At 40.6% G+C, this 21,912-nt stretch overlaps 2 pseudogenes; both read left to right on the top strand.

The window, feature by feature from the left end:
• The first annotated feature begins 939 nt into the window (after positions 1-939).
• On the top strand, positions 940-15,523 carry LOC140327401 (growth/differentiation factor 3-like; annotated as a pseudogene).
• Positions 15,524-20,239: 4,716 nt separating this feature from the next.
• LOC140327400 (growth/differentiation factor 3-like) lies at positions 20,240-21,001 on the top strand (annotated as a pseudogene).
• The last annotated feature ends 911 nt before the right edge of the window (positions 21,002-21,912 follow it).

Here is a 21,912-nt window from a genome sequence, read left to right as displayed (position 1 = left end):
GAGATAAAATAGACAAAATTAGACATGATGTCTCCAACCATACCCACTCCTTCCACCTGTAAAGCATCACTGGCCTCCCTGAGTCCTGTTACTGTGGACTAAGTCTTAACTCTTCTCTCATCATCTCTGTCTACTACCTGTCCACTTGTCCCAATTCCCTCTGATCTACTCCGTGCCTATTCCTCCACCCTGGCCCCTGCCGTAACCGAACTATTCAACCTGTCCCTTTCTACCGGTTAATACCCCTCAGCTTTTAAACATGCCATATTTCTCCCTATCCTAAAGAAACCCTCACTGGACCCCTCCAAATACCATCCTATCTCCCTTCTCCCATATGTCTCCAAACTTCTTAAATGCCTTGTCTACAAAAGACTCACCCACTACCTGAGCACCAACTCTCTCCTTGACCCCCTTCCAGTCTGGTTTTAGAGCTGCCCACTCCACTGAAACAGCCCTTACTCAAGTGGCCAATGACCTCATCAGAGCTAAGTCTCAAGGCAATTTTTTCCTGCTCCTTCTCGATCTTTCCTCTGCTTTTGACACTGTTGATTACCCCCTTACCCCCTAATACAAATCATGCGCTCCATTGGTATCAGTGACACTGATCTCTCTTGGTTTGCTTCCTATCTGTCTGACCGCTCCTTTCAAATTTGTTTCAATGGTAACTCCTCCTCGCCCACTCCCCACCCCGTTGGTGTTCCCCAAGGGTTATGACCGGTTCTCTTTTCTCTGTACACCTCCTCTCTCAGTCTCCGTGCCACAACATTTACGTCCTGCATTATTCACAGTATTAAGTGCTTTGGATGGAAGGCATGAAGCAGCTACATTATTGGGTCAGTTAGAGGAGATTTAAAAAGGACCAGGACATAAGCAAAGACCAATACAGAAAACAGAAAAGGGAGATTTTATAAAGAGGTTTAAAATGACAAGAAAAAACAGATGTTTCTTGATCTGCTTAACAGTGGTGTTCCCAAAACAGACATTGATGAGATTCCTACTATTGATCTTTTCAAGCGCTGGGAACAACTGAAGGAGAAAGGGAAGTTACAGCCAGCCAGACTCAAGAAGGTGTCAACTAGTGATGCAGAGGAAATAACCCCTCCTACACCTCCTCAGAAAAGAGAACCCATATGGGGAGGCAAGAGCAGCTCTAGATTATGTTACCACACATGCATCCCTCCAAGGGAGAAAAAGGGTGGGGGGCGGGGGGTGCCACAGCCCATTTATGATTGACTAGAGGATACATCCCCTGTTCCATTGATCAGAATTTGTACAATGAAACCAGGGAAAAGACGCCCATATGTATCAGTAGTAAGTTATTGGCAAGGACAAGTACAGCCACAATGAGTTACAGCAATTTTTGGACACTGGAGCTGAAGTTTCTTTGTTTCACAGCAATCGTAGACCCAATGGGACAGACACTACATGGGTAGCAGTAGAAGGTTTGGGAGGCCAGACTACATGGGCTGCTAAGGTTCACTGCAGACTACAGATAGGCAATGGCCCTGTCTTTAATGCCAACATACTTGTATCTGAATTGCCAGACAACATATTAGGAATGGATATCTTACAGGGCCAGACTATCCATACAATGACAAGAACATATGTGTTTGGCACTTCCGTTCGTTCTTTTGCTTTGTCTGCAGTCAAACCCATTGTGAGGGGTCATGCTAAATGGACGCCAGTGTATATTCCACCCCCAGATAACCCAGTTCATTTAAAGCAATATCGTGTTCCAGGGGGACATAAGGAAACTACAGAGACTATCCAGGCCCTAATGGAAGCAGGTTTGTTCAGACCAGCTGTCAGCCCTTTTAATGTGCCTGTCTTTCCAGTAAGGAAACCTGATGGATCTTACAGAATGACAATTGACTAATCGAGGGTTAAATAAAGTGGCCCCTCCATTGGCTGCTGCTGTTCCTGATATGGAACATATGGTTCCTGATATGGATGAAAAATCCCAGGATCAATTTGCATTTACCTGGGATGGAAGACAATACGCTCCAACTGTGCTGCCACAAGGATATCTGCATAGCCCCACAATCCGTCATGGAGTAATTGCTAGAGATTTAGAAAAGATTCCACCAATTTCCTGCCAGATGTATCATTATATTGACGATATTATGATATCTGGAACAACTCAAGATGAAGTCCAAAAGGATTTACAAATTGTGATGGATTATATGAAAGAAAGAGGTTGGGCTATTAATCCATCTAAAGTGCAAGGCGCAGCCCAGCCTGAAATTTCTGGGGATGATTTGGACTGGCTCTCAAAAGACAATTCCACAGCCTGTGTTGGACACAATTGCCAATCTGAAAACACCTACAACCATTAAAGAAGCTCAAAGTGTACTGGAGTGATGGGATTTTGGAGAGCTTTTGCATCACACCTGGGCCTAATTCTGAGGCCTATCTACAATGTTACCAGAAAAAAGTGTTTTCAGTTGGGGTCTAGAGCAACATTGTGCTTTGGATTTGGCTAAAGAAACCTTACAGAGTCATAATTCTCTGGGGCCACTACAGCCAGATCAACCTTTTTTGGATGTTTCTACAACTGAACATGGAATGTCTTGGGGATTATGGCAAAAGGCCCCCTTGCCAGGGGCCAGGAAAGTACCAGTTGGTTTCTGGTCAAAGCAGTATTCAGCGGCTCAAAGGAAGTACAGTCCACTTGAAAAACAAATTTTAGCTGCATACACTGCATTACAGCACATCTACAACTAAACAACAATCTGTGGTAGTACGAACTGATTTACCTATTTCAGGTTGGGTCAGACAGAAAGTACTGGGGGCAAGGACTGCAGTAGCACAAAAGCCAACTCTTCAGAAATGGAAATGGTGTTTAAGTGAGAGAGGTGGCATCTCTGCTCAAGAACCAGCTGCTTTGAATCAATAATTAGCAGGACTTGTTACTTTTGAGTCTGTGGAACTAGATGCACCTGCAATCATGATTGATGGCAGTCCATTTCAAGAGGCATCAGCCTAGGAGCATTTGACATTTGATGAATGTAAATGTGCATGGTACACTGATGGCTCAGCTATGGTCACACTGAAAGGCCGAATTTGGACTGCTAACGCTTTTCAACCCTCCACAGAGACAATGCTATATCAGACTGGGGAGGGTGTGTCTAGCCAATATGCTGAATTACAAGCAGTGACTATGGCGAGTGAAGAAACTACAGGTCCTTTAATTATTTATACTGACAGTTGGGGTGTCTTTAAGGGGCTAACCACTTGACTTACAACATGGCAAAAAGATAACTAGACTGTGAATGGAAAAGAAATATGGGGAGGCCCAGAACTTTGGAATAATATCTGGCATGCTGGTAAAACTCGAATGATTAAAGTGGGTCATGTTAATGCCCACTCTGGTGATAAAAACAAGGAGTTTGTAGACCAACTTGCCAGTATTTCCTCAATTGAATTTACTAGCTTAAGGGAGTGGGCCCATGGACAATCAGGACATAGGGGTGCTAAAGGCACCTGGGAATGGGCTAACAAGAAAGGAATTCCCCTCACACATACTCTCAAGCTCAAGATATTGTTGCCAAATGCCCTATATACCAGGAAGTAAATCATTTTAAAACTCTGCCTGGGGAACCTGGGCAGATTTATTGTGGACAAGCATCTGGCCAAATTTGGCAAGTGGACTATATTGAACTCTTCCTGTTGGGAGAAATGGATTAAAATACTGTGCAACAGCAGTTGACACTTTTAGTGGAATACTAACTGTATGTCCTACCAAATCAGCAGATCAGAGTACCACCTTGAAATTACTGAACTTGCTGCAACAGTATTATGGTCTGCCTATAGAAGTCCAATCTGACAATGGATCCCATTTCACTGGTTGTAAGATCAAAGAATGGGCAAAAAATAATGGAGTTAATTGGGTATATCATATACCCTATTATCCATAGGCATCTGGACTCATTGAAAGATAGAATGGTTTACTCAAAGAACAAATAAAAAAGCTGACCCCTACACATATTAAGAGGTTGGGACCGGGTTGTGTTAGAAGCTGCGTTTTTGTTAAATCAACGGGTGGTAGGGGGTAGTACACCATTCCAGCGTATGCAAGGTCAGGGACAAGATAAAGTAATTCCTGAATTAGTTATCACTGTTAAAGAGAGAACTCAGGTACAGGATAACAAAATAGAAATTAATGCCCATGAGGAAATAGAATTTGGGGATCCATTGCAAGAGGGAAATTGTGAGTGGTTATTGGAATACAGTGTCCCAACAGGCATTCTCAGTATAGATGAAATGACTACATTACACTTCACTCCATTTTCTGACATTACTAATTGGTGTGACTGGGACAATGACTTGATCCAAGACATGTTTCAAGAATATTGTGTGACAATACACCCATGGAAATTTGGAAAACTATGTAAGGGACAGCTAATTGGATAGGTTACATTAATACCAAAAAGGGTGAAAGTGACAGTACAAACCTATGTAAACCAAACAGGGTCAAAAGTATGGATAATACCCAATGCAGCAGATAGGGGGAGGGAAAGTAAAAAGCAAGGTGAAGTAATTGCTAGAGGACAGGGTAATACCTAATACTCAGATGGAGATGTTTACCCTGTTTATTTTCCTTCCCACAGACTGGTTCCAATTTTGAAGTAGAAGAATGTGGTTGCTGTTGTTGATATCACTACGGTCTGGAGTGGATTCTGAATATCAATGTCTTATACAAGACACTCTTGAAAATAAACTATTGTACATGCATCACTGTTATGCCCAGCTGATGAATAAGATGGACTGCTGGATATGTACTCATAGTCCATTGTCTTCTAGAACTATGCCATATATTGCCATTCCAGCACCACCGAAGGAACTTTAAAACAGGACGTGGATTGATTATGGGGAATTGACATTGGGAAAGTGTAATCACACAATTATGGGGCTGCCAATAATGGCTTGGTTATCAGAACCTTGGTGGACTGCATTTAGAAATGATACATTTACAGGCTATGCAGTAGTTTGCTCCAAAACACGGCCAAAGGTTTGCACAACAACTATTAGTTCACCAATTAATCTAGGAAAAACACAGCTGGGGACCACCATTAATCCATATTATACAAAAACAGGAATCAAATATTCTTTGATGGAAGAAGGAAGAAAATTCAAAGAATTATATAAAGACACTATATATCGTGAACCTTTGTTTTCATTTGCATATCAGAAAAGCTATCTTGGACAATTTCAGTTGTCACATGATTGGTATTATGCATGTGGGAATAATGCTGATAAGTGCCTACCTGTTGGGGGTAGCGGTAGGTGTACCATTATAAGAATAGCTTAGTTTATGGATACTAATGATTTAGAAATTCAGAAAATGCCAAACCCCTAGAGTTAGGGGAGAAAAAGTTTGGTTTATCCCTCACTATTGTTGGATCGTCAGTTCAGAATGCACATACAATAGAGAAAATTTGCTGAATTGTTGACAATGTTACAGATGAGATGTTTGACACATTAAAAATGATCAATGATGCATTGAAGTGGCATACCGAAGTAATAGCTCTGTATGGGCTTGTACTAGACTATTGGACTGCCTCACAAGGAGGAATGTGTGTGTATATATATATATATATATATATATATATATATATATATATATATATATATATATTCTCTCGTTTGTTTTGCTGATCTATATCAAAGTGCACTGCTTCAACAGTGGACGTTCTGCCTTTGCATACAGTTGGTGTTGGTTGGTGAGCCAGGTAGTGGAGAGTTGGGTTAGCACAAGTTTATTTAATGTCAAATAGTTCTCACCAACAATAATGCTTTACGGGTATAATATATATATAATTTTATAATAATATACGGGTATATGTTTACCATATATAAGGTCATCCTAAAGGAATGCATCATATCCTTTAACCGATATCCTTATAAGGTAAAATACTGGTTTAAGGTATGATAATTGGTCAGTACTGGTCAAACACTGGCAATTGTCTTAGTTCCTGAGCAGTTAAAAAACACAGTGCCATACCTAATTAACTAGTCTTGACCAGAACTAACTGGACGCAACATTTTTTTGATCATCTGCCAAGTTATTGATTTCCAGCAGAATCCTTGGATAAATTGGATAAGGATAAATAAATACAAAGACCACCACGCTCTTAGAAAATTGTGGAACCCTGGAGAATAGGATAGCTATAAGCAATCCAAGGGTCCCACACTTCCAGGAACTGATCATGGGTGTCAGTTAAAATGCCGGTCAGGTCCTCATTAACAATGAACACATCCAACCCGGACTTGACTTCACTAAAGGCCTCACTCTCAGACCCCCAGGCTCTGGCTATTGCTTGCTGGGCCGCTTAAAAAAAACAAAACACACCAAAGTCACTAGCTTCCTGGAGGACCGAGAGAGCTTCAAATTCCGGAGATGTAGGAGAGCACACCAAGGGTCTTGGACCGTGGGTCTATTCAGCAAGGAACCAAGTGAGTTGTGGAAACCATTCCAAAAACCAGCTGGATTAGGACTTGTTCACCAAATATGGAGCATGTCACCAATGGCATCACAGTCCCTATACCGGCGACCCGTTGACTCAGTCAATGTGTCATCCTTGCAGGTGTTAAATACCAGCAGAGCAAGTTTTTGTATGCAGATTCTTGTGAGGCAACATTGACAAACACGAGGATACAGACCTCCACATATCCTATTATACCTCATCTGGCTGATTGCATCCCAATCCACCTCCAATTTACATATAGCTGTGATCTGGCTGAAGGGAGAACAAGGAGTTGTCTGTAGCAGGGCAATATAATGACTGGAGACAATTAATCGAGATAGCAGACCCTTTAAAATGAGGAGAGAGTCAGAGGGCAACCTACATGTTTAACAGAGGGCATCAGACAATGCTGGAATTGTAGGTATCAGTATTACTCCTGGGGAGGGATTTCATAGGTCACACACACACACACACACACACACACAACTGTTCCCAAGACTTAACAAATGATATACTAAATAGATGATAGGTCAAATTTCGGCCTGCCTTTACTCTCCACCATTGGATTCATATGTCCAGGTGGGAACGAAGGATTATAAACAAGAAGATTGCAAAGGCGCCCATGAAGACATGAGCCGAGACCTGAACGTATTTCGAACACAGTGAAGGGACCATCCAGAGAAAAGAGACTGTGAAAGTTCCACTGTTCACGGCTTCCAGTGTAATCAATAAGGGGGCCTCATAGGAGGCATGCAATGCAGAGAGTTGACTAATCTGCACCTTCGCATAGTATTTAGCCAAGTTGCGTATCTCCAACCTCCCAGAATTTGTGTACACAGTCCGAATCACCCTAGGCCTCCTCCCATGCCAAATGAATGCATTAACATTGTAAGGTGTTACAATTAAGCGTTGTATGTTGCAGAGCATTATAGCCTGGACTGCTACTGGAAGGGAAAAAAATCTTTGGTGGCCATATTTTAACTGCCGCTATCCGACCTAGCCAGGACAGCGGAAGAGAGAATTAGGTGCGGAGCAAGGATTGCAAAGAGACAATCAAAGGGTGGTATTTGGTGGCATATTTATGCATTTGCAATAGATTTTCATTTCCTGTTTTCAATGTATGACCTTTAAAGCATTGGTACTATTTCCCCACTTTTCATAGATAGCCATATGAATTATTTTTTGTATACAGTTATACTGTGATGTCCACAAGTCCCCTGAAGAAGCCAGTGTAGGGGGAAGGCGTCGGACATTGACAACCACTTCTTCCTCTATTTTCACTTTCGTTTACAATAGGAATCATTGTTTAGACTTCTACATTTTCCACTGTATGTTTAGTGGGAACAACCTATGATGAATATGCATGTATACAATTGTGAAATCTTAACATTATATATGTTAGACCCACTTCTGGCATTTAACATATTTGCTGCATTCTAAATACCCTGCCTTTTTTCTTGTCTTTATTTGATATTATATACTTATCAGGGTATGCAGCACACCAAACATCAGAGGAGGTGAATTGGTGTATTACACCATATTTACATTTCATATTCAGCCTGGTGGCCAGAAGCCTAAAATCCAGGGTGAGAAGGGATATAGGATGATAATTTCTAGGCTCATGATCATCCTTACCTGGTTTGGGAAGCAGAGACAACAGCTGCCACTGAAGAAGGGTATAAAGCACATCCATCATTCAATGAGTTAAAAAGTTTAGTGAGGTAAGGTGCCAATACATCAAACCTTTTATTGTATTTAGCTTAAAATCTATCTGGTCCAGGGGACTTCAGCAGCTTTATGGCAGCCAGAGTCTCTAAAATGGGAACACCAGCCTTAAAATGTTTTATACATGATTGTGGGATAGGAGGTAGAGGAAGGTCCTTAAAAAAATCTTTTGCACTATTTACAGGGAAAGAGGGAGGAGTAGAAGAGAGAAAGGATGCAAAACTGGTAACTATCTTGGCACAATCAGAAGTCAGGGATCCAACACAGAATCTCACTCAGTATGGCTTAATAGAATGAGCCCCCACATGTAATCTTAGCCAACATAGTACCAGATCCATTAGCCTGTGAATTTCTGTCTCGTCCATTGCATGGACTTTTCCATCTGATCACTGAGCAGAAGATCCAATGAGAGATGTGTCTCTGTAACCAGTTTATTAAGAGCCCTCAAAAGTGTAGGGTTCCAGGCCTTTCCAAAGGTCTGAAATTTTTGAGTTAGGTCTGCTATTTGGCCTATACACTCCCACTTCAGCCTAGATGCCAACTGTATAAAATGGTCTCTAAGGGTAGCCTTATGGGCCTCGCACACAGTTATCGGGGAAATGCATTCTTGATCATTAAAAGGAAAGTACTCATCCAACTGTGCCCTGATAAGTACAATAGGGGGGTTCCCCAAGTTAAACAGGAGACCCTGGAGGACCACAAACAGAGCAGGCTTCAGGCACAGAAAGGGGGTAAAAGAAAAAGAAGGATGGTAGTTGGGATGAAGGACATAATACACAGAATAAACACAAACAAAAAAAGACCACTGTGTGTACAGCGGCATCATTGGGAGAAACTTAAGTCATCAATCAAGTCCAATCAAGGGTTTCTCACTAGAACAAGTGAGGGCAAGGTGGAGGTGCACCCACCTATACATAAGATAACCCTCATACAATAGTAAAAGGAAAATAATAGGTGCAAATAGCAGCAATAAAACTTGTCAGTAGCAGCGGTGAGCTCATGATGAAGAATAATGTGGAACTGTTGTAGCAGTATGGACATGTGTGCAGGAAATTTGGATAGGGCTTGCAAGGAAGGCTCCAGTGTCATTAGATGAGCCATCCAGCACATCTAGGCTGCATGTGGAGCGAGGGGAGTCAAGTTCTAGTTTTGAGGTTGAGCAGCCTACATATAGTATCTACTGCTTGTCTTTGGGGTATGAATCCAACTTTCTCACCACCAACCAGACAATTAGACAATTTACATCAGTATTTGGTTATGTTTCCAAAATGTTAGTGTCTATAATTAGCTAACTATTAATATTAGCTTATTCTATAATAAATAGATAATGGCCTTGGTTCTCCTATGAGGGGAATTTAATCCTTGCACATTTAAACTAAAGTTTTCTGGCATGGCACTTGGTGTGATAAAGGGCCAACTACTGGCACTGCATGCTCCCTATCACCCAATTGGCAATGTCAGTTGGGCGTGGCCCACGCACACACACACAGTTATACACATTTTTTTTTCCCCCCTTGTTTTATAAGCTTGACCTACAGGTCTCGTCCACAGGTCTTTGTTTTTTCTACTTTCTGTCCTTTTCTTTGTCTTGGTCCCCCTGAAGCACTCAATTTACCACTAATATTATTAGAAAAATAGGCTCCCAGTTACATAAATTGAGCACAAAATAACCCCCTTGTCACAAAACATTACTGTTTTATCAGTAAACCAACTCGAAGTTGAGGGGGTGGGGGGCATCACAGGCCAGTCCCTAGATCATAAAGAAACTAGGCCCATGAGGTCACCTCAAGATTCAAAAATACCGCTCGACTAGTGGTACTTGATCGAAGAAAAACCTTAATAAAATTTACTGTCTTACAATATACCCAATAAGGCAAGTCATTGTAATTACATATGTCAAAATACTGCAAAGCCTATGGAACGCAAAACAAAATAAATAGCCCCTAGTACAGAATATGATACTGACAATCACGAGAAACATTTCAAGGCAACCAGTGACTATCAATTTCTATACACCTTTATCAGGAAAGGCTAAATAAAGCCACTGAAAACCCATGTGGGAGCCGTTACTCTACATGTGCATAGGGAAATGGTTCTATTTCATGGAGTGTCATCCACAAGGAAAAAGGAAAAGGAGGATCTGTAAACCTACCTGTGTAGTAAGAAGAAAAATCCTCGACAATACAAGCATGTCCCGTTGGGATGATTCAGTGTTGGCCTGTTGTGTCTCACTGGATGGTAGATTGCAATGCTGACATGGAGATCTGGATTTTGTAGAAGCTTGAGGTGAAGGCAGATTGGTGATGACTAGGTTTTGTAGGCAATTTGTTGCTTCCTTAGGAGAAATGACAGCATATATAACTCAAATCGAAATGCCAATCGACTTTGCACTGATATATCTGGTACCAACTCTTGCAAAAGTGCAAGAACTGAAGATGGCATACCTATGATATTTTCAGGTAGGCCACAAATACATAGGTTGGAGAGGTGTGCCCTATTTTCAGCATCTTCCAGCTTGTAGTGCAAGATTTGAATTTCAGATTTTATAAAATCAATATCTTCCTCATGGCCCTCTAGAACCATGGTGACATGAGTCAAATGGCCTTCAAGTTGTGTAGTATGGTGATGAATTTTCCCTCATCTCTTTAGAAAGTTGTGTTGCCAGCTTTTTAAACTGGACCTTTTGAGCCTCTTGTAACACTGCTTGGAAATGTTCCAATGTAAAGGAAAAGGAAAAAATGCAGTACCTCAGTACCAGGTGTTTGCAGATTAAGTGCTGAAGAAGAATGTGGCAAGGGTTACATCTCATCAGAGGAAAGGGTGAGCCTGTCAATTGTCTCAGGGCTGCCACGTTGCGCTGTTTCATCACAACTTTGTCACCTTGGGAATACCTGACACCCGATTCCAAAGCTATTCCCACCGTGGGACTGTAGGTGGATCTGCCGTGCTGTATGCATGTGCAAGACTTGCAGGTGCGTTCCTGCTTAACCTGCCGTCATTTAGAATACTGGGAATTGGTGTCCATGTTATCTGGGAATGCCAGCCATGTAGGGTGAATATGCCTCAATGCGCTGCTCTTTCATTGGGTGGTCCGGAGCTCAGTAAGCCTCTAACATTATGGAGACCATTATGGAGATGTACACTCGGCCCCGATTTCCTTTTCCGCTTTTTTATTCTTAGGACAGAAGCAATTATTTTCTGACAAATACTGGCATTTTTTTACATTTTATCTTATGACTCAGTAGAGCCCAGATAAGGTTACATAGTAGAACAGATAAAAAAAAAAAATCCTTCCCGATTCAATGAGGCAAATCGGATGTTCCCTGGATCAATAACCACAGTTATTTTTACTTTAAAGGCTAAATACCTAGTTATTTTCTGTGCTTCTAGAAAAACATCCAGCTTTTTCCTAACTTTATCTATAGTAATTGCTGAAACTACTTCCTGAGGGAGCCTATTCCACATACCTTACAGTGAATCCCTTTCTTATCCGAAGCTTAAACTTTTTTTCCTCCACACGCAAAGAGTGCTCTCTTGTTCTTTTGTAATGATCTCAAAGTGAATATTTGGGAAGAGCGTTTTCTATATGGACCATTTATAAACTCACACAGGGTGATCATATCCCCCCTTAAACTTCACTTTTCAAGGTAGAATACACTCTCTCCTCATAGCGGAGCAATTCCTTTTATTAGTTTAGTTGCTGTTCTCTGCACTCTCTCAATATCCACAATGTCCTTTTTGTGACCCACTAGATTGTAAGCTCTTTGGGGCAGGGTGCTCTCCTATATCACGGTCCATATTAGGCTGTCATTTGCAGTCCCTTTTTAATGTACAGTGCTGCGTAATATGTTGGTGCTATATAAATCTTGTTTAATAATATTATTATTAATAATTGGTGGCCAAAACTGGACTGTATATTCCAGATCGACCAATGCTTTGTACCAGGGCAGGATTAAGTCTGGATCTTTGCAGTCTACTCTTTTTTGGTACAAGAAAGTCTTTTGCTAGCTTTTGATATTGCAGCCTGTTATTAGGTCTATGATCTACCAGAACCCCCAGATCCTTTTCCATTTCTGCCCCCCCCCAACTGTATTCCCCTAAATCGTATGAGGCATGATGTTCATGTCGTAACCTACAAAAAGGTAGTCACCTAAAATACAACTTTCAGCAGGACAGTCAAATCACAGTTAACTACATTGTGAAAAAAGTTCAAATAGTGAAAAAAAAAGTTGTTAGTGACAATGAAAAATTAATATACATTTTACATAGAAACTCCATTTTTTAGAATTAATGTTTGCCTAATTTGTGGAGATTATAGTTGCCTATGAGAATTTTTTTTTATTTTTTTTTTTAGGGAAAACAGAATTTATCCATTGCGATCTATAGACAAAGATCTGGTAGGCACATATGTTCCTAATATCCAAAATAAATTTAAATGCAATGTTACACTCTACATAACTGTGTATATATACACACACTTATGTTCAAATTAATTAAAAGAATATTTTTCCTGTTTCTCCATAAGACATTTGATAACTGATTAGGTACCACACGAATCCTCGTGCTTCAAGAAACATCTCTTCTTTGACCTTTCTGTAATTGAAAGAAAGGAGCAAGTGACCCTCAGCCAACTTGAGATAATGTTCAAGCACAACACAACACGGGCGTCAATTCCAGCTTCGGTTGTACCGCCCACTCCATATGTCTTTAAAAGGAATGAAAGCCCATAATACGAACAGTAAGCTTCCCTTTACACAATCCTTTCGTCTACTTCATAGGTCTCTTATGCCTCACAAAAAGTGGCACAGGACTGGACCACGCTGGAGAACAATATGGGTCTGGTTATAGAAGTATTTGCAGATGGAGAAGAAACATTCAACAGAATCACCCCCACTAAGTGATGAAATGCATTCCTTTTTCCATACATCACTGCTCATGGTTTCCCTTGACCCTACTAACTGCAAAAGCTCAAGATCCAAAAGAAGTGTAGAGTCTTCAATGCCAACTTCTGGTAACATATGCAAAGAAAGGCATCTTTACATTGACTTCAAGGATGTTGGCTGGCAAAACTGGGTTATTGCTTCACAAGGCTACATGGCCAACTACTGTCATGGAGAGTGCCCATACCCATTGACAGAGATGCTTAAGGGTACTAACCATGCCGTCATACAGACACTGGTACACTCTATAGAGCCGTAAAATACACCACTACCTTGTTGTACTGCAACTAGGCCATCATCCATCTCTATGCTATATTATGATAACATTGACACTGTTGTGCTAAGACATTGGCCCTAATTCATCAAGCAGAATCGGATGATCGCTCGCGCATTCGTATTCGCGATCCGAAATCGTACGCCGTCGCGCAGTTCAGCAACTGATAAAGCTCGTGGCCGGAGCCGCGCATCTCCGGCAGCTTTACACTGGCAAGCTTGCATTAAAAGTCACTGTTCCCCTAAAAAATCATTCTTTCTAATGGCACACATATTACCCTTAGCCCTAAAAAAAATTGTTGTTGAGGATCCTGCTAGCTACTAATCAGCCACATTTCTTGGAGGTTGTTGCAGTGCACTTCAAATACTGCTAATTTGGTGGCCTAGGATTTCAGAGATATTTTCACTATTATCTGTGTCCTCATAGGCTGCAAGATATGACATGCACAATTCCCACACACAGATATCACACTGTGCCCATCATGTCGTTACACATGCCCACAAAGTGGATATATTTTACCCCATCAAGCTCAATTAATCAGAGGTAGATCATTTGAAGAACACCAATTTGCCTCCTCTCTATCACGCAAGGCTGGAAATGATCTTTCTATGTCCGGAGGACAGTGGAAGCCTTCTGCTAGAATGTCCTCTGGCTAACTCGCACCACAATCTTGATTTTGATGAAGGCACATTATTCTACAGTCTCACATAGATATTCCACATGTGCTGCATTATCTGACCCAGTGCGACAGTGCTTACATTTTGCCCCTAGATTGTATGTATGTTTGGCACTTACTAATGCTTCACTAAAACCAGATAAACAGAGTTTACATCTAGGAGCACAATTATTGGTTTTACAATGGTTTAAACAGGATTAAGCTTAGTGGGTTGGCAACTGGAAGCTTCATAGTAATAGTATACCCACATATATCTACACACAAACAATCTTAACAAACAGTTTACATTTGCAACAGAAAATATATAAATCAATCAATTAATTAGTTATCCCTTTTTTTTCTTTTTAACAGGTGTTTGGTTGTCAAAAACTCACATTTGTTTCCCTTTTTCTTTAGACCATGATTCGCAAGAGGTATGACCAGCAGCGGTCCATATTTCAAAAAAGAAAAATATCAGAGTGGATCGCAGACAGGCTCTGGACCCCAGAAGGGAGGCGACCAACGGATCTGGTGCGTGAAGTGGGGGACCGCATCCTGTCTGATAAATTTGGCATTTTGTCTTGTCCTCTTGATAAGGAATGTTTTACAATGATATTGTCTGTGTAAAGTAGTATTGTTAAGCCTAGAACTGTTTGTTTTTCACTTCCTATATTTTACTACCCTTATTNATTTGGTATATTTGATTTTGTTATTACAGCCAACACTCCATCACGCCGGCTGCGCATTTTACTGCGCCCACACAGGCGCCTGGCCATCCCCCAGGACATGGAGGAGGAGGAGGAGCCATCCCTGGGGGAGGAGGAGACATCCCCCGTCCAGGAGGAGCCATCCCTGGGGGAGGAGGAGACATCCCCCGTCCAGGAGGAGCCATCCCTGGGGGAGAAGGAGACATCCCCCGTCCAGGAGGAGCCATCCCTGGGAGAGGAGCCATCCCCCGTTGAGGAGGAGCCATCTCCTGAGGGGGAGCCCGCTGCACCGCAGCCAGAGCCAGAGTCCTCCGATGAAGGAGAGGAGGCGGCCTGTAAGTTAACCTTAGAATCAATTTTTGTAACAACATATGTTGAAATTCAAGACATTCTCACACTACTTTCACCATTTTTCATTACAAATACAAAGAAAGATCTAGCAGGATTTCATGTAGCTTCCAGTCATTAATCATGTCTAATCGCCTTAATTGCTATGATCTCATGATTGACGGCTTAAAAGATCCTCCTTATTTGCGCAGCTGAAATCTAATCACCTTAATTGGCAGATTCGCGACCCCTATTGCTTATTATTATCAAGGCAGGTGTACGAGCGCACTCAACTCCAGACCGCGGGAAACCGTGCTCGCTGGTCGTGCGTACTTTCGCGCTTCCAGCGAGCGCGGATTTCTTTGGTGAATCAGGGCCATTATGAGGATATGGTTGTAGATGAGTGGGTGCAAATAATTGGAATTTAATATTTGGGTGATTTGTTTTTGGGCTACAACCTAGACTCATCTTGCGTTTGGCTTTACAAATACTGTATTTCCAGTAAATTGTCCAATTATCTTGTGGCCATAAACTGCACACCAGCACTTTAATCAGTATAGAGAATTAGAAAATATGAGTTGGTGTTTTGTTAGAAATATTATAGCTAAGAATCACTAGTTCAAGTTGTTCAGGATCTCAAGGAGCTAATTGCTTGTTGTCAATCATTCTGCTTTTTTATTTCCCCTTAGTCTTAAGGTTATCTCATCCTAGTTATAAAAGATGAGATTATAGTTCAGCTACAGTATGTTGCAGTCAATAAAACTGAAATAGAGACTGTAAATATTTATTTTATGATGTCTGTCATTAATTGCAAAAAAACGCTAAATAAAATGTTTTTTAAATCCATTTCTTTATTTAATCAAATGTACGTATGTGTATTATGTGATTTAAAATGTACATTACTTTATTCCTCACCTAAAATGTTCAAAGTGTGCTCCAACAGAAATGGGCTCCTGGGCACAAAACCAGATATAATAAAACAGACAGTTTGCTAAACTTGGGGTGACCTTAAACCTAGTAAACACCTTTTTGTAAAATAAATTGGAACACTGACTCCAATCCATATCTTCTCATTGAATACTGCTGCCTGAAATCACAAATGTCCAATTTTTAGTCTAAAGTCTTATGTAGAGTCTTGCTGGTCTGGTACCACACAAATCCTTGTGTTTCAAGAAACATCTCTTCTTTGGCCTTTATGTAATCGAGAAAAAGGAGCAAGTGACCCTTGGCCAACTTGAGATAATGTTCAAGCACGACACCACAGGCGTCAATTTCAGCTTCGGTTGTACTGGCCACTCCATATGTCTTTAAAAGGAATGAGAGACCACAATACGAACAGGAAGCTTTTAGCAATACTTTTGTCTACTTCATAAGTCTCTTCAATTTAACCTAATGAAGATGGCACAGAACTGGACCACCCTAGAGAACAACATGGGTCTAGTTATGGAAATATTTGCAGATGGAGACGAAACACTCAACAGAATCACCCTCCCACTCCCACCCACTTAAGAAATGCATACTGCTCACAGTTGCCCTTGACCCTACTTAGCTGCAAAAGCTCAAGATCCAAAAGAAGTGTAGTCTTCAATGCCAACTCCCAGTAACATATGCAAAAAAAAGTAATTAATGATTAAAGACTTACCTGCTCCTGCCAGCATCCCCGGTGCCCTGCGTGTCAGATCCCATCCTCTGGCTGCGTCCTCTTCCTCCGATCGGTCCCCCGGAGATCGGGGGATGTTGGTGCATGTGGCCTTTGCGAGGGGGCGTGGCAGGAATTTAAATTTTTTTTGTTTTGGATTCAATACGAAATACCTGTATTGAATTACCTTTACTTTCTTTGCCTGACCTTTAACCACTTCTCTGCCTGGGCCTGGTTATTCTACAGGGAGTGGTGGGGAAACCCCTGCAGAAGTGCTATTGGTGCAGGAATAAACAGATTGCCACAATCGTGTCAGAATATAGATTTGGCTTGATAATGAAATATTAAAATTTTTCAAAAAAATGACACTTTTAATGAGACCACTTATCCTGCACCTAAGCTCAAAAATGTGGGAGGTCTATCAGGAGATCCTTAACAACTATGTGCCATAAAGACATAAGTATAGATGAAAGACTAATGGCCCACAAGGGAGGCTCAGCTTGGTGCAATACATAGCATTCAAGAGAACATGGTTCAGTGTAAAAACCAGTTATGCGGTGCGAATCAGCAACAGGCTAGGTTTGGAACTGATAATACACTGGGAAAGGCACAAAATTTAGCATCGATGGATCAACATCATCATCTCTCCTGTCATTTATTGAGCCATAGCTCAATCAAGGCTATTGTGTCGCTATAGATCATTTTTACAGCTCTCCTGAACTACTTGAGTTTCTCAACCAGTATAAAAATGGATGCTTATAGAACCGTTAGGGCTAACCAGCGGGAAATGCCATCCATGTTTGCCAAACATGGCAAGCTCAAGACTGGGGAAATAGTTGCCTGGAAAAAAGGAAAAATGATGACAGTCCATGCCATCTCCACTGTTATGACACAAACAAGAGGTGGGAAAGAGATCCCAAAACCACAAGTCGTCATAGACTAATAGCAGCATGGGAGGTGTTGACAGAGGGGACTAGGCAACAAAGAAAGTAAACCTTGTGAAAAAAGGTTTGTTAAATTCCTACAAAAATGACAGGCCTGTACCCCACCCCAAGTTAATTTGGAAAGTTTGCGAAGCCATTTGTTTGAAATTCCAAACACCACAAATAGATACAGGTCAAGTTGGACGGCATGCTACAACAGTGGTGAACCCAGAACACCTGACTGGTCGTCACTTTATGGAGCATGTACCACCAAGCGCAAGGCAGCAAGCGCCAAAAAGAATGTGCATGGTGTGTTGCTCTAAGCAGGATGACACCAGAAAAAAAATAAAAAAATAAAAAAAAAATAAAAAAAAAAATAAAAAAAAAAGCAGAAAAGAAACCCAGTTCTACTGCCCGGACTGTGACGTTTTAATCAGTGCTGTTCTAAGATATACCACACCCGGGATGTTGATTAGAAAAATATGGTCTGATCTGCTACTGTACAGTTATATTACAGGTTTCAGTATTTATTTACTTATGCACACTTGTTTTAACTTATTTGTGTTTTTTTATTTAAACTTTATTATTTTGACACAATTTTCTGTTTCAAACCTTATTATACTCAGGATGTCTACTAGACCCTTGTTTGGACAGATTTCGGTGAGTTATGCCTAAGTATTACAGGCCTGCAATGTTCAATAAATTTTCATGAAAGAAAATGTACTGCTTTTAGACATATAAGTCCAGACAGAAATGAACTGCCCAGGAGGTTAAGGGTACTGACCCTGCTGTGATACAGACAATGGTACACTCTATAGAGCTGAAAAATACACCAACCCCTTGTTTTGCTCCAACTATCACCCATCACTTTTCCCCTTAGTCTAAAGGTTATCTCATCCTAGTTTTAAAAGATGAGATTATAGTTCAACTATAGTATGTTGAAATCGATAAAACTGGAATGTAGACTGTAAATGTTTTTGGTCATTATTTGCAAAAATTTAACATGCATTTTTTTAAATCAATGTTTTTATTTAATCAAATTAACATATGTGTATTATGTGAAGTAAAATGTACATTACTTTGTTACTAACCGAAGATGTTTAGAGTGTGCTCCAGCAGAACTAGGCCTAAAACCAGATACATTAGGCATAGTTTGCTAAACTTGGGGTGACATTAAACCTACTACCTACACACCTTTTTGTAAGATAAATTGGAACACCGACTGCAATCCATATCTTGTCATTGTATACTACGACCAGAAATCACAAATGCCAAATATTTTAGTCCCAAATCCTATGTAGTGCCTTTCTAGAACAATGGGCAAATGGAATGGAAATCCATTCCAGGTTTGCTGGATCACCCAGCTTCACTGGTGAAATAGTATCTTCTCCAGCCCTGGAGAGCCTTAATAAATCAGGCCCAAAGTGTCTAAAACCTGTCTTCCTTGTCCTGCTTCATAGGTAACAAACAAATGACCAATCAGGACATGCTAAGGCTGTAAACACCTAATAAAAATATGTGAAAGTATTTCTATCTAAACTTGTCATCCACCTTGACCTGTCTTTGGTTAGCATTACAGTCCATCCCTCTGTATATGCATAACAGAAACCTAGATCTAAGGCCAAATACTATCTATGGGTTCATAAACTATAACTGCGAAAAGCTTTCCATAGAAATGAGATACAAATTGTAAATATATCATAAAAGCACATAAAGACTGATCATTACCTAATAATTTATATTCCCCTTTGGAATGTGATAGTTTACAAAAACTATTGAAGGACAGGATTATAACCTTTTAACATCCCCAACCCACTACATAAAGTTGCCAAATTTCGCAGCAGAGACTGGAGATAGCATTTGAGAACTGGTTTAGGAGCAGAAAGGCAGAACAATGAGTAGCAGCACCATGGATATCTCGGTTTACCATATTTTCTCTTCTATCTCTCATTTGTTTGGTTGACTGAATGAAGTACCATTTTCAGGAGAGGAGCCTTGGGATTGAATGCAAGACCCAAGCGAACCTCTACTGGCTCTGTACAAAAGGCATTTTGAAACATGTTTGAGAAAGGAGTATACAGAAAATCCATACAAAAGTGAAGGGCCTTCATGTTCCATGAAACATTGTTCGATACTAGAAAGATCAAGGTGACAAAAAAAAATAAATAAATAAATTTGATCTTCATATAGATGTATATATTATTTTTTCCTTTTTTTAATTTACACAGGAGAGCTTTTGTTGTATCACAAGCATTTTGAGGTTTGTTACCATGTCACCAGATTGAACTACTGACAAAGAAGCTCTGTGACCTTCTCTGTGAACTGTTTACATCAACAGTTATACCACAGAACTTAGAACTTAAGTGAAGTATAAGAAATAGACAAGGTTTGCATGAGACCTTGTAGGCAGATATGTTCTTCATATCTAAGATATATTTAAATGCAATGTTGGCCTCTGCATAATTGTGTATATATACACACACACACAGACACACACACACACACACACACACACACTTTTATGTTCAAATAAATTTAAAGAATATTTTTCCTTTGGTTCTTCACAGGATCTTTAATCACGGATGTGCCTCACAAATCCTTGTTTCAAGAAACACCTCTTTGACCTTTCTGTAATTGAGAAAAAGGAGCAAGTGACCCTCGGCCAAGTTGAGATAATGTTCAAGCACAACACATACCATGGGCGTCAATTTTAGCTTCGGTTGTTCTGGCCACTCCGTATGTCTTTAAAAGGAATAAGAGACCACAATACAAACAGGAAGCTTCTCTTTACACAATCCTTTTGTCTACTTCATAAGTCTCTTCTCAATTTACCCGACAAAGGTGGCACAGGACTGGATCACCCTAGTGAACAACATTGGGTCTAGTTATGGATTTGGAGATGGAGAAGAAACAGTCAACAGAATCACCTCACTATGTGAGGAAATGCATTCCTTTATCCACACATCAATGCTCACGGTTTCCCTTGACCCTACTAGCTGCAAAAGCACAAGATCCAAAAGAAGTGTAGAGTCTTCAATGCCAACTTCCAGTAATGTATGCAGAAAAAGGCGTCTTTACATTGACTTCAAGGATGTTGGCTGGCAAAACTGGGTTATTGTTTCACAAGGCCAACTACTGTCATGGAGAGTGTCCATACCCATTGACAGAGATGCTTAGATGTACTAACCATGCTGTCATACAGACACTGGTACACTCTGTAGAGCTGTAAAACACAACCCCCTTGTTGCACTCCAACTAAACCATCACCCATCTCTACGCTATATTATGATAACAATGACAACATTGTGCTAAGACACTATGAGCATATGGTTGTAGATGAGTAGGTGCAAATAATTAGGATTTCATATTTGGGCAATTTGTTTTTAGACTACAACCTAGTCTCATGTTGCGTTTGAATTTACAAATACTGGCTCACTCTTGACATGTGAAACAACTGGCTTTGAATCAAGTGGAGTTAGAAAACACAGGAGTTAAAAAATGGAAGGAGTTGGCAACCAAATGGTTTACTGTCTCCCTGGTGCCAGAGTTCGGCATGAGGTGGAACAAATGGACAAATTACTGGGAGGAGCTGGACAGGACCCAGCTGTCTTGGTCCATGTTGGAAGATCCTTAAAAATCAGTTTATTAAAAACTAGGCTTCAAGTTGAAGGAAAGGACCTCCAAGGTTATGTTCTCTGGAATATTGCCTGTGTCATGCATAACACAGGAAAAGCAGAAAGAGCCTAGACAGCTCTTTCACATGGCTTTGCCCTGGTGCAAAAAGGAAGGGTTTGGGTTCAGAAAGCACTGGGCTAACTTTTCATTGGGGTACAACCTGTATGCCATTGATGGTTTGTATGTAAATGAAAGAGGGTCTGCTGTGCTAGGGGAATGGTGAAGGGATATTTAAACTAGGACAGAGGGGGTGGGACTGTTAAATATGGTGGGGGTCAGGGATAAATGTATGGAGCTTACCATGTTAAAAACATTGGATTGTTCAGTACTAATTGTACTGAAAAACAAAAGGATTTGGCAAACAATGCTGGTAAATGCAGCAGTGGTTTAAAGAGCCTGTTCACCAATGCTAGAAGTCTAGCAAACAAAATAGGGGAGTTGGAAGCCTTAATGAGTGAGGAGAATTATGCTTTAGTTGGCATTGCTGAATCCTGACTGTTCTTCACATGACTTGGCTCACAATATTACTGAATATACTCTTTCGTAAAGACAAAAGAGTCAAACAAAACCAATTTACTCT

The sequence above is a fragment of the Pyxicephalus adspersus genome, chromosome 3 (assembly GCF_032062135.1).
Source record: "Pyxicephalus adspersus chromosome 3, UCB_Pads_2.0, whole genome shotgun sequence".
In the NCBI taxonomy this organism is placed as follows: domain Eukaryota; kingdom Metazoa; phylum Chordata; class Amphibia; order Anura; family Pyxicephalidae; genus Pyxicephalus; species Pyxicephalus adspersus.
The sequence above is the reverse complement of the archived record's forward strand: the minus strand, read 5'-3'. Positions and strand labels throughout refer to the sequence as shown.